Genomic DNA, 11,207 nt, shown 5'->3' with positions numbered 1-11,207 from the left:
CTAGCTAGTTCCACGCATCTCCCATTGATTCTAGCTTGTTTCATCAATACCATTTAGCATGCTTGCTTATCAGTTTGATTGACCTCTATTTCTTGTAAAGTGGTTGTGGCAGGAATCCGGGAATAATTACTGTGGATACTACGTTTATGAGTTCATCCGCGACCTATGAGCGGGGCTACTCTAAAAAACAATATGAAGTGCGTAAGCAATAATATTCAAATTTTATTTTATTACCATCATTTGTGTTGAGTTTCATTCATATATATGTATTCACACCCTTCTTCAAATTAGATGTTTCAGATGCGGGATGAACTCCTACCACAAGATCGCATACGAGCAATTCAAGAGGAATTGGCGGGATTCTTTCTTGACCACGTCATCAATAAAGACGGAGAATACCATGTGGAACTTGAGTTCAGATGTTAGGGGATTGTAAGAGATCTTATATTGTATATATGTAGCCAGTAGCGTCGAATAGATATACGAAAACTTGTTGTTCGACCAATCTCTCGGAGAAGGAGAGGTCGATCACTTCTCTATGTATATGTTCATGACGATCTTCTGTACTTAATGGTTTCCTTCATTTGCTTACTAGCTAGCGTGTCGAGTCCTCTCTATACATATAGTATGTAGTGTCGGCCAAGCACGGAGATAAGAGAGGACACTTCTCTCTATTAGCTAGCTAACACAATATGAAACCCCTAAATTAACCCTACAAAACCCCCAAAACCCCCAACCCCCCCCCCCCCCCTTCAAAAAAAACAAAAACCCCAGTCCATGAGCTGCTGACGCGTGGATGCCTTTTGGTCCCGGTTGGTGCTACCAACCGGGACAAAAGGCCATTCTGCCTAGGCAAGCCGCGGCGGCCACGTGGACCCCCATCTGTCCCGGTTCGTAGGTGAACTGGGACTAAAGGTATTGGGCTTTAGTACCGACCCTTTAGTCCCGGTTCCGGAACCGGGACAAATGGGCCTTATGAACCGGGACAAATGGGCCTTTTTCTACTAGTGTATGCACATCAAGCTGTCATGTACTATACCTTCTTTGAAGAAGTAGCAATCATCTCATCATATACATAAATTTTCTTTTCCGAACTTATGGTATCATCATCACTGAACCTGCATGGTTTCTGTAGCAGAACTAAAATAAAATTTTACCCAAATAAATGTGAACATTGGGACATTTATACAACAAAAACTGAATCTAATACCAATATTGAACTTGCAGGTTCCATACATAAGCTAGCTACCAACGTCAAATTTACAGATCCTAAAATCAATCACCACCACAAGAAGACAATAAAGTTCTCCAAATGGTTGCTCGAGGAAGAGCTAGCTGCTGAATCCGACTACATTTACCGCTGGGAGCAGCCAACCACTAGTGCACAAGAGATATTTCTCGCACCTGAGAATCAAACCAAACTTTGATTAGCAAGACATTTCGCACCTGAGAATCAAACCAAATATTCAGGCGAATAAATAAGTGCACAAGAGATATTTCTTTAGCAAGACATTTTCACGGAACAGGCAAACCAAACTTTTTCAATGAAGAGGCAAATCAATTTCTTATAAAGCTTCCTAGCCCATTAGCTTCAACCTTTACAAGACAAACTTCTTTCTAGGGGCAGAATAGAAGATGAACTTCTTGCACAGTGAAGTTATATTTTCTTACAGCAAGTTACACTAGAATTGAAAATGTTTTGGATCCAAAGAGACACAAAACGAGGAATATTCAACTTGTTTTTTATACCATTTTGATCACTTGAACTGATAGCGAAGAAGATGCATCGGTGCTGCAAATGCTAAGTATTGTAAATTATAGCAATTTGCAAGCACAAGGGAGCTACAAATGAACAATGAACACATCAAAACTAGTAGTCCAGTGCATTAAGACATTTTAGCAAACACGCGGCGCACCAAAAATGGGAATTTTGAGATTGATGAACTGTTGGTGTTTTTTTCGTTGAACTGACACTGTAAGAATTTGCTATCTTACCAAGTGTTACAGGGAGTCAAAACCAGAGACGAGGATGTTTGGCGCATGTGCAGCACAACGAGCTCGTGGGCGAGGATGGCAGGAGGAGCGGTCGTGCGGGGATGAAGGAGCAGCAAGTTCAAATTCGAGCGGCAGCGAGCGGAGCACCTCTAGGAAATCGCGGGGGCTTGGGGGCGACGGCAGAAGGAGGGAGGTTCGAGGCGCCGGACGGCGGGAGGCCCACGGCGGGAGGAGGTGGTGAGCCGCCCCGGGAGCAGAGATGGTTCGCGGGATCGACGACGGTACTGGTCGCGCCGGCCAGGTGGCGCGACGGTGGTGGGTGGGGATGGGGCGCCGGGGATGGGGGTCGCCGGGGATGGGGGTTGTCGGGGCTGGGGGCGCTAGGGATGGGGTCGCCGGGGCTGGGGGTGGGGGCGCCGGGGCTGGGGTCGCCAGGGCTAAGAGCGCGGGGGCTGGGGGTCACCAGAGCTGGGGCTCGCCGGGGCTTGGTGGACTGTGTGCCGACCCACAAATGTGTGCTTGTGGCGCGACAAGGGTCAGACCAGATAAGAACCACATGCGGGTGTGGCCCTACTATATGTATGAAAAGGATGTGGTGTGTGATATTTAACTACCATTCATAACTTTTGATGTGGCACGTGTCCTTCGCAAATTAACCAAACTTCTCTGACCCCACAGAGGTTGCAGGTAGCGCGAAGTAGCCCCCCACACACACGTCGGGGAGAGGGCACCTTACCAAGACGTACTATAACACGGACCAAGCAGAATCCAACTTGGTCGTACAACCTCTCCCCGCTCGTTGTTGGTCAAAGTGATGGACGTCCACACGGCCCCGCAAAATGGGCTAACTTGTCGCCGATAACCTCGCGAGGGAGTATTGTATGAAGACAAACCCACTATGTGCATGTGGCCCAAATATGTATATGGAAGTGGCGTGTGTGGTGTCTGAATACCCAATGCGCAAATTTGATGTGGGACCATGCTTTGAAACCGTAAAATCCCCACACCGACACTACTAGGGAAAAGCCTAGCAGTAGCGCGGGTTTTAGGCCTACCAGTAGCGCGGGGGGCAACTCTACTGGTATGGCGCTACAACTAAAGGTTAGCAGTAGCGTGTGTTAACCCACGCTACTGCTACATCCACTTAGTAGTAGCGCTTCCTGGAAAGGGCGCTACTGGAAATTACTGTTAGCACTTCTCGCAGCCCGCGCTACTACTATTATTCCGTATTATATTTCTTTTTTATTTCATGTTGTATTCTTACACCTTTATGCAAGTTTTCCCACAACAGCAATTTAGAGATTGTTTTTACATCATAATGAGTTATTACATCACTAGGTGAAAGAACCGTGGACTAGTTTTAAGTGGATGGACATCCACTTGAAACTAATCCACGGTTCTTTCACCCAATGATATAATAAATATCATCATGATCATATCATTAACAACTTATCATCATAATACATCATTGTCATATAACACCTCCTCACGATCATCGTTTTCATCAATGAGACATCACATAGAAAGTTGGTCACTAGTCATAATCACAACTCCTCCTCATCATCAACTCTAACACATTGTACCACATAATAAACATTGTACCTAGGACCTACTTCTCTCTCATAGGACCTACTACCTTCTCTTAGATAAAATAGCATAAAACAAGATAGGTCCTGACTCTCCATTATGGAGAATGGAGATTATCCTGTCTCCAATTCTTGCCTTTCACACAATGTTGCTTTCAAGAATCTCCCTACGACTGACCATACATTTCTTCCATTCTTTGATTATCATGTCTTCACCGGTTTTAGAAATCCGATATGGACAGATGTGATTCGTAGGATGACATGGTTGTATGTTCAAAACATCAAGGCGGCCATTCTGAAACATCAGATGAGGCACACAATCCTTTGGGATTTTCTGTTGAAAAACATAGTAATAACTTCGTAGTTAGCAATGTAGTTCAGTTTTAGAAGAATTTATGCAAAAGATGCACGGATGTCGTAATAGTAAAAAAAATCTTACCATGGCATCTCCATGGATGTTACCGTAGTTCAACATGTGCACTAGTGGCACGTATTGACCATAATGTGGAGGAGTTTGATAATAGACATTGTAATTCTCAAGATCAGTACAAAATGCGATCAGATGATTTTTCTCCTAATAAGTTAACTCTGAGCCATCGGTGTAGTAGGTTCTGTCTACCATCTTCCGCGCATTGTTTGAAGAATGAAAATAAGTTGTCAATGGAAATAAGCTGTCAACTATTTTGAAATAAACAATATAAATTAGTTAATAACTATGTTTGAGAAACTCACATAGCGGTAGAATTGGAACGTATCAACAAGGACCCAAATGTCCATATTGTCTTGGTCGATGTCAGGATCACCAAGATCCATGGTGACAAGCATACCCTCATAAAAACCATACATCTTGCAAAGTGCTTCCCAATTTGTGCAACCAAAATGGGTTACGCTCTCAGAATTGTACAGATTCACTTCAAAATCCATACCATGACGGGTCCTTAGGTGAATTTTCTTTGTTTCGAAACTTTCATGGTCTTCAAAATCCATCCTCTCCAAGACATAGTGTCTTGCATGGCATAGGATAAACTAGTCAAATTGTAAAAGATGAAAATTACACGTTGAAATAGTTGAAGTCGTGCTTAATTACGAAAAAACACTTGTCGTCGTTGCGTACCGTTTCAACATCGAAGGTCTCCTGGAGCTTAATGCTGAAGCGCCGATCTTCGTCCAGGTGAGGCCTGTCGCACAGGCCTCGGTCGTCATTGCACCAGTCGCACTCCTCCGGGAGACTTTCGTCGTCCGAGTACGACATTTCCTATGTTCATAATTCAAAGATTAAATTTGTACAATTAAATATATGTACTATAAAAACTAAATTAGATCATTATTATTCATCACGGGTTGACTATTGGTCTGTCGAGTCTTTTCTTGAAAACTCTCAGCTCACGTGATGTATATATTCGACCGTCGGTGATTGTCGCTCCTCCCTTCGTCCCCGAGTGCATTACACCAAAATGTCTAGCACACAGGAACCAAGGAGAAGCGACCCCCACGACAACAGTCGAGATTCTTCGTCCTCTCATATATGGTGGAGCCTCGACAGACTTAAAGTCAACCCGAAATGTCGTTTAATTATCTTTCTGGAAAATCCAGGCCACTCGATATTTCCTACATATTCTAGCACAAGTCATGCCAAAATTCACGGAAAAATCCAGCATGACCTTTGCTAAAAAAGGACATATCGAGCGCCTGAAATTTGCCGGAATGGAAATTAATCAACACTTCGGCAAAACATAGGCCACTCGGAGGTGTAACCTGCAAACATGACCGGCCACTTGGGCAAGCACATATCCTATTTGAGCAACACAAGATATACATGCTTTTATCTACATCATATGAGCATTCAAACTTGATGGTCATTGCATTTCAATGGTTGAAAATATGAACAAAAACATTTCAAAATATCTTATAGGACTCATATTGACATGGAGATTTGGCTGGTCTCACCTCGAGGTCGGAGGGGGTCGGTGACGGGGAGGACGGTGGGGATGATGGAGGGGCTCCTTGATTTCTGCAAAAACAAAAACCCTATAAGCTATCAACTAATCAAATGCATACGCCTTGCATAGTGGGGTCCAAGTTGAGCATTCAAAATAGGAGTACTTCTCCAATTTGAGCATCCAATAAGCAAAACCAAATCGTAAAATAAATAAGTATTCAAATTAGCATGCATTCAATAAGCAAAACTAAATCATCTCTTGCGTCCGTACATCGTTGAATATTATCACTAATACATCTCAAATAGTATCATACATATAACATCACTAATACAACTAAAACCCTAGCGAACGACGGGTATCGGCGCGGGCGGTGGACACCCAAAGAGAAGGAACCATCACAGGATCATAGCTCCAGTGAGATCCCTGAAGAACCTGCCAGGTATTGGAGAACCTGCCCTCCAATGCAAGTACGCAACCATGTAGCGACGGACGTGCTCGTCCTCCTCACTAACACGGTGACGTACCACCTCCGCGGGGTCCTCAAGCATCTGCACCATCACTGGCCCACGCGACCGCCACCAAAGAAGGTTCGGGTCAACGACGGGCTGGCTCCTCACCAAGCTGCGCCCCCGGTAGTTAGCACCTCCCAGCACCAGCCCGATGCAGCCCAGTCCCGGACACGGCCCCTCTGATCAAGCAAGTGTCCTCCGCCGAGTCGACGATGAGGATGCGGGATAGGCATCGTCGACGTTGATGCGGGAATAATTGCTTTAACTAAAAAATAACAACTAAACATAAATTTTCTTACTAAAAATAAACTAGTTCTATTAATTCAACTAAACACTTACTATAATTAAAAATAGACTAGTTCTTACTAAAAATAAACTAGTTCAACTAGTTCTATTAATTTTCTTACTAAAAATACACTAGTTCTATTAATTCAACTAGTTCTTACTAAAAATAAACTAGTTCAACTAGTTCTTACTAAAAATAAACTAGTTCAACTACTCCCTCCGTTCCTAAATATAAGTCTTTGTAGAGATTCCACTATGAACCACATACGGATGTATATAGATGCATTTTAAGTGTAGATTCATTCAATTTGCTCCGTATGTAGTCCACCTAATGGAATCACTAGAAAGACTTATATTTAGGAACGGAGGGAGTAGTTCTTACTAAAAATAAACTAGTTCAACTAGTTCTATTAATTTGCTTACTAATTCTATTAAACACTAATGCCCTAGTTCTTAAGCATCTACAAGTACTAACAAATTAGATGAACCCTAGCTAGGAACTACTACCCTAATTAGCATCTAATTTGATGAACCCTAACTAATTTTATGCACTCTAAAATTTGATGAACCCTAGGAACCCTAGCTAGGCAGAGGTAGGGGAGGAGGAGGAGGAGGTGTAGGCGTGCTCACCTCGGGTGCCGGCGGAGTTAGGGAGCGGCCGAGGAAGGGACAGGCGGTGTCGAGGTCGGGGTCGGGGCTCGGGCGCGCGGTGGAGGGCAGCGATGTAGGGCGGCGTCGAGGTCGGGGTCGGCGGCGGCGTCGAGGTTGGGGTCGGCGGCGGCGTCGATGGCGTATGGAGGGCGGCGGGAGAGTGCGCGGCGGCCGACGGCGATGTAGGGCGACGACGGCGGCGAGAGCAGATGAGTTTGATTTGGGGGAAGTGGCCATGGGGAAGAAGAAGCGCGAGGTTAAGTCAAAAATAGCAATAGCGCGTTCTAGGCGCTACTTCTACATTAGCTATAGCGCTGGCTGAAAAAACACGCTACTCCTAAGTTAGCTATAGCGTTTGTCCTGAAAACACGCTACTACTATCCTACATCATGTCATCTTGCCTAATGCGTTACTCTGTTCTTATGAACTTAATACTCTAGATGCATGCTGGATAGCGGTCGATGTGTGGAGTAATAGTAGTAGATGCAGAATCGTTTCGGCCTACTTGACACGGACGTGATGCCTATGTTCATGATCCTGCCTAGATATTCTCATAACTATGCGCTTTTCTATCAATTGCTCGACAGTAATTCGTTCACCCACCGTAATATATGCTATCATGAGAGAAGCCACTAGTGAAACCTATGGTCCCCGGGTCTACTTTACATCATATTATTTTCCGTCAACTAGCTATTTCTGTCGCCGTTTATTTTGCAATCTTTACTTTCAATCTATACAAAAAAAATACCAAAAATATTTATCTTATTATCTTTATCAGATCTCACTTTTGCAAGTGGCCGTGAAGGGATTGACAACTCCTTTATCGCGTTGGTTGCAAGGTTCTTGATTGTTTGTGCAGGTACTAGGCGATTTGCGTGTAGTCTCCTACTGGATTGATACCTTGGTTCTCAAAAACTGAGGGAAATACTTATACTACTTTGTTGCATCACCCTTTCCTCTTCAAGGGAAAACCAACGCATGCTCAAGAGGTAGCAAGAAGGATTTCGGGCGCCGTTGCCGGGGAGGCTTACGCCAAGTCAAGTCAAGATTTGATCTCCCGCCAACGTGCGATTTCTGGCGCCGTTGCCGGGGAGATCTATGCACAAGTCAATACATACCAAGTACCCCTCACAAACTCTTATCCCTCGCATTACATTATTTTCCATTTGCCTCTCGTTTTCCTCTCCCCCACTTCACCCTTGCCGTTTTATTTGCCCTTTTCCGTTCGTCTCTTTTTGCTTACCTTTTCTGTGCTTGCTCTTTGTGCGATTTGCTGCCATCATGTCTGAAACTGGGGAGGTTATCATTGATAAGGATAATAGTAATAACATGGGAAACTTTGATGCTTTTGATGATCCTCATGAAAAACCTACTATTTTACACACTAAAAATTTCCGGATTGGTAGTGGTAATATTATTGGAAAAGGAGTTATTCAAGATTTATTTACTTGTGTCGGTGCCCTGCCCACTATGGGTGGGTCTATTCTTGATAGAACTAGTAGTCTTGCGGATGATATATCTTTACTCGTAGTTGAACTTGAAAGACAATTTATTCATATGCATCCTTGCATACAAAGGATTTTTCAAGAATTTTCCAATATTGAGCATTCTTCTGTTAAGCGAGCAGCTACTATCTTTTTGGCACATGAGTTCAGATTTATAATGAAAGAGGCCAATGAAATTTTTGCGCATTATAGGGTGGACGCTGGTCGTCCTCCCATAGAAGCTATCCTTTTTAATGAAGAAGACACAATGTGTTTACGATCTTTAGATCATGTTGCTTATAATAAAACCTTAGAAAGAAGGTTCCTACCGATGTTCTAGTTGATAGAATCTCTGAACTTAATGATGATTTGGCTATTCAGAACAATGGGTCAGGTTTTTCTCTTGAACAAAGGCTCATGACTTTTTGCCAAAGAATGCTTATAATGATGAATTGGTTGTACAATATGAGGGGCCAAAGGAGGAACCCATACCTCCCGAGCTTGATCTTGGGGACTTTTGTCCCATTAAATTTATCCCTTTTGATTACTTTTGCTTGCCACAAAGCAAACTTGCTGCTGAACGTAGGGAATATGAGATGAGTTTTCGTGATTTACCATATCATTATTATGGCAATACCTAGATCTATTCTTGCCTTTTGCCTACCTAGGGGCGTTAAACGATAGCGCTTGTTGGGAGGCAACCCAATTTTATTTTTGTTCCTTCCTTTTTGTTCCTGTTTAGTAATAAATAATTCATCTAGCCTCTCGTTAGATTTGGTTTTATGTTTTAATTAGTGTTTGTGCCAAGTAAAACCTATAGGATCTTCTTGGATGATAATTATTTGATCTTGCTGAAAAAGTCAGAAACTTTCTGCTCACGAAAACAATTGTTAAAAATCAGCAGAACGTGATAAACTACTGATTCCAATTGCAGTAGATCAATAAACAAATTATCTAGGTCTTCCTATTTTGGCAGAATTTTTGAGTTACATAAGTATGCGTTTGATACAGATTGCCACAGACTGTTCTGTTTTTGACAGATTCTGTTTTTCGTGTGTTGTTTGCTTATTTTAATGAATCTATGGCTAGTATCGAGGGGTATGAACCATAGAGAAGTTGGAATACAGTAGGTTTAACACCAATATAAATAAAAAATGAGTTCATTACAGTACCTTAAAGTGATGGTTTGTTTTCTTACACTAACGGAACTCATGAGATTTCCTGTTTAAGTTTTGTGTTGTGAAGTTTTCAAGTTTTTGGGTAAAGATTTGATGGATTTTGGAATAAGGAGTGGCAAGATCCTAAGCTTGGGGATGCCCAAGGCACCCCAAGGTAAAATTCAAGGACAACCAAAAGTCTAAGCTTGGGGATGCCCCGGAAGGCATCCCCTCTTCCGTCTTCGTCTATCGGTAACTTTACTTGAAGCTATATTTTTATTCACCACAAGATATGTGTTTTGCTTGGAGCGTCTTGTATGATTTGAGTCTTTGTTTTTTAGTTTACCACAATCATCCTTGCTGTACACACCTTTTGTAGAGACACACATGAATCGAAATTTATTAGAATACTCTATGTGCTTCACTTATATCTTTTGAGCTAGATAATTTTGCTCTAGTACTTCGCTTATATCTTTTTAGAGAACGGTGGTGGTTTTATTTTATAGAAAATATTGATCTCTCATGCTTCACTTATATTATTTTGAGAGTCTTTTAGAATGGCATGGTAATTTGCTTTGGCTATAAAATTAGTCCTAATATGATAGGCATCCAAGATGGGTATAGTAAAAACTTCCATATAGAGTGCATTGAATACTATGAGAAGTTTGATACTTGATGATTGTTTTGAGATATGAAGATGGTAATATTAGAGTTGTGCTAGTTGAGTAATTGTGAATTTGAGAAATACTTGTGTTGGATTTGGCAAGTCCCGTAGCATACACGTATGGTAACCGTTGTGTAACAAATTTGAAGCATGAGGTGTTTCTTTGATTGTCCTCCTTATGAGTGGTGGTCGGGGACGAGCGATGGTCTTTTCCTACCAATCTATCCCCCTAGGAGCATGCGCGTAGTGCTTGGTTTTGATGACTTGTAGATTTTTGCAATAAGTATGTGAGTTCATTATGACTAATGTTGAGTCCATGGATTATATGCACTCTCACCTTTCCATCATTGCTAGCCTCTTCGGTACCATGCATTGCCCTTTCTCAACTTGAGAGTTGGTGCAAACTTCGCCGGTGCATCCAAACCCCGTGATATGATACGCTCTATCACACATAAACCTCCTTATATCTTCCTCAAAACAGCCACCATACCTACCTATTTTGGCATTCCATAGCCATTCCGAGATATATTGCCATGCAACTTTCCACCGTTTCGTTTATTATGACACGCTTCATCATTGTTATATTGCTTTGCATGATGTAGTTGACATCGTATTTGTGGCAAAGCCACCATGCATAATCTTTCATAGATGTCACTCTTGATTCATTGCCCATCCCGGTACACCGCCGGAGGCATTCATATAGAGTCATATTTTGTTCTAGTATCGAGTTGTAATCATTGAGTTGTAAATGAATAGAAGTGTGATGATCATCATTATTAGAGCATTGTCACGTATGAGGAAATAAAAAAAGAGAAAGGCCAAATAAAAAAAGAGAAAGGCAACAAAAAGAGAAAGGCAACAAAAAGAGAAAGGCCAAATTAAAAAAAGGAAGGCCCAAAAAATGAGAGAAAAAGAGAGAAGGGACAATGCTACTAT

The 11,207-nt window shown here is 42.3% G+C and overlaps 1 long non-coding RNA gene across 1 annotated transcript; it reads right to left on the bottom strand.

The window, feature by feature from the left end:
- Nucleotides 1–1,024: 1,024 nt before the first annotated feature.
- LOC120969251 (uncharacterized) lies at nucleotides 1,025–2,494 on the bottom strand. The gene is made up of 2 exons (XR_005763270.3): nucleotides 1,996–2,494; nucleotides 1,025–1,404 (listed from the first exon to the last, which is right to left on the bottom strand). It is a non-coding gene; the product is annotated as an uncharacterized lncRNA (long non-coding RNA).
- Nucleotides 2,495–11,207: the final 8,713 nt, after the last annotated feature.

The sequence above is a fragment of the Aegilops tauschii genome, chromosome 7 (genome assembly GCF_002575655.3).
Source record: "Aegilops tauschii subsp. strangulata cultivar AL8/78 chromosome 7, Aet v6.0, whole genome shotgun sequence".
Taxonomy (NCBI): domain Eukaryota; kingdom Viridiplantae; phylum Streptophyta; class Magnoliopsida; order Poales; family Poaceae; genus Aegilops; species Aegilops tauschii.
The sequence above is the reverse complement of the archived record's forward strand: the minus strand, read 5'-3'. Positions and strand labels throughout refer to the sequence as shown.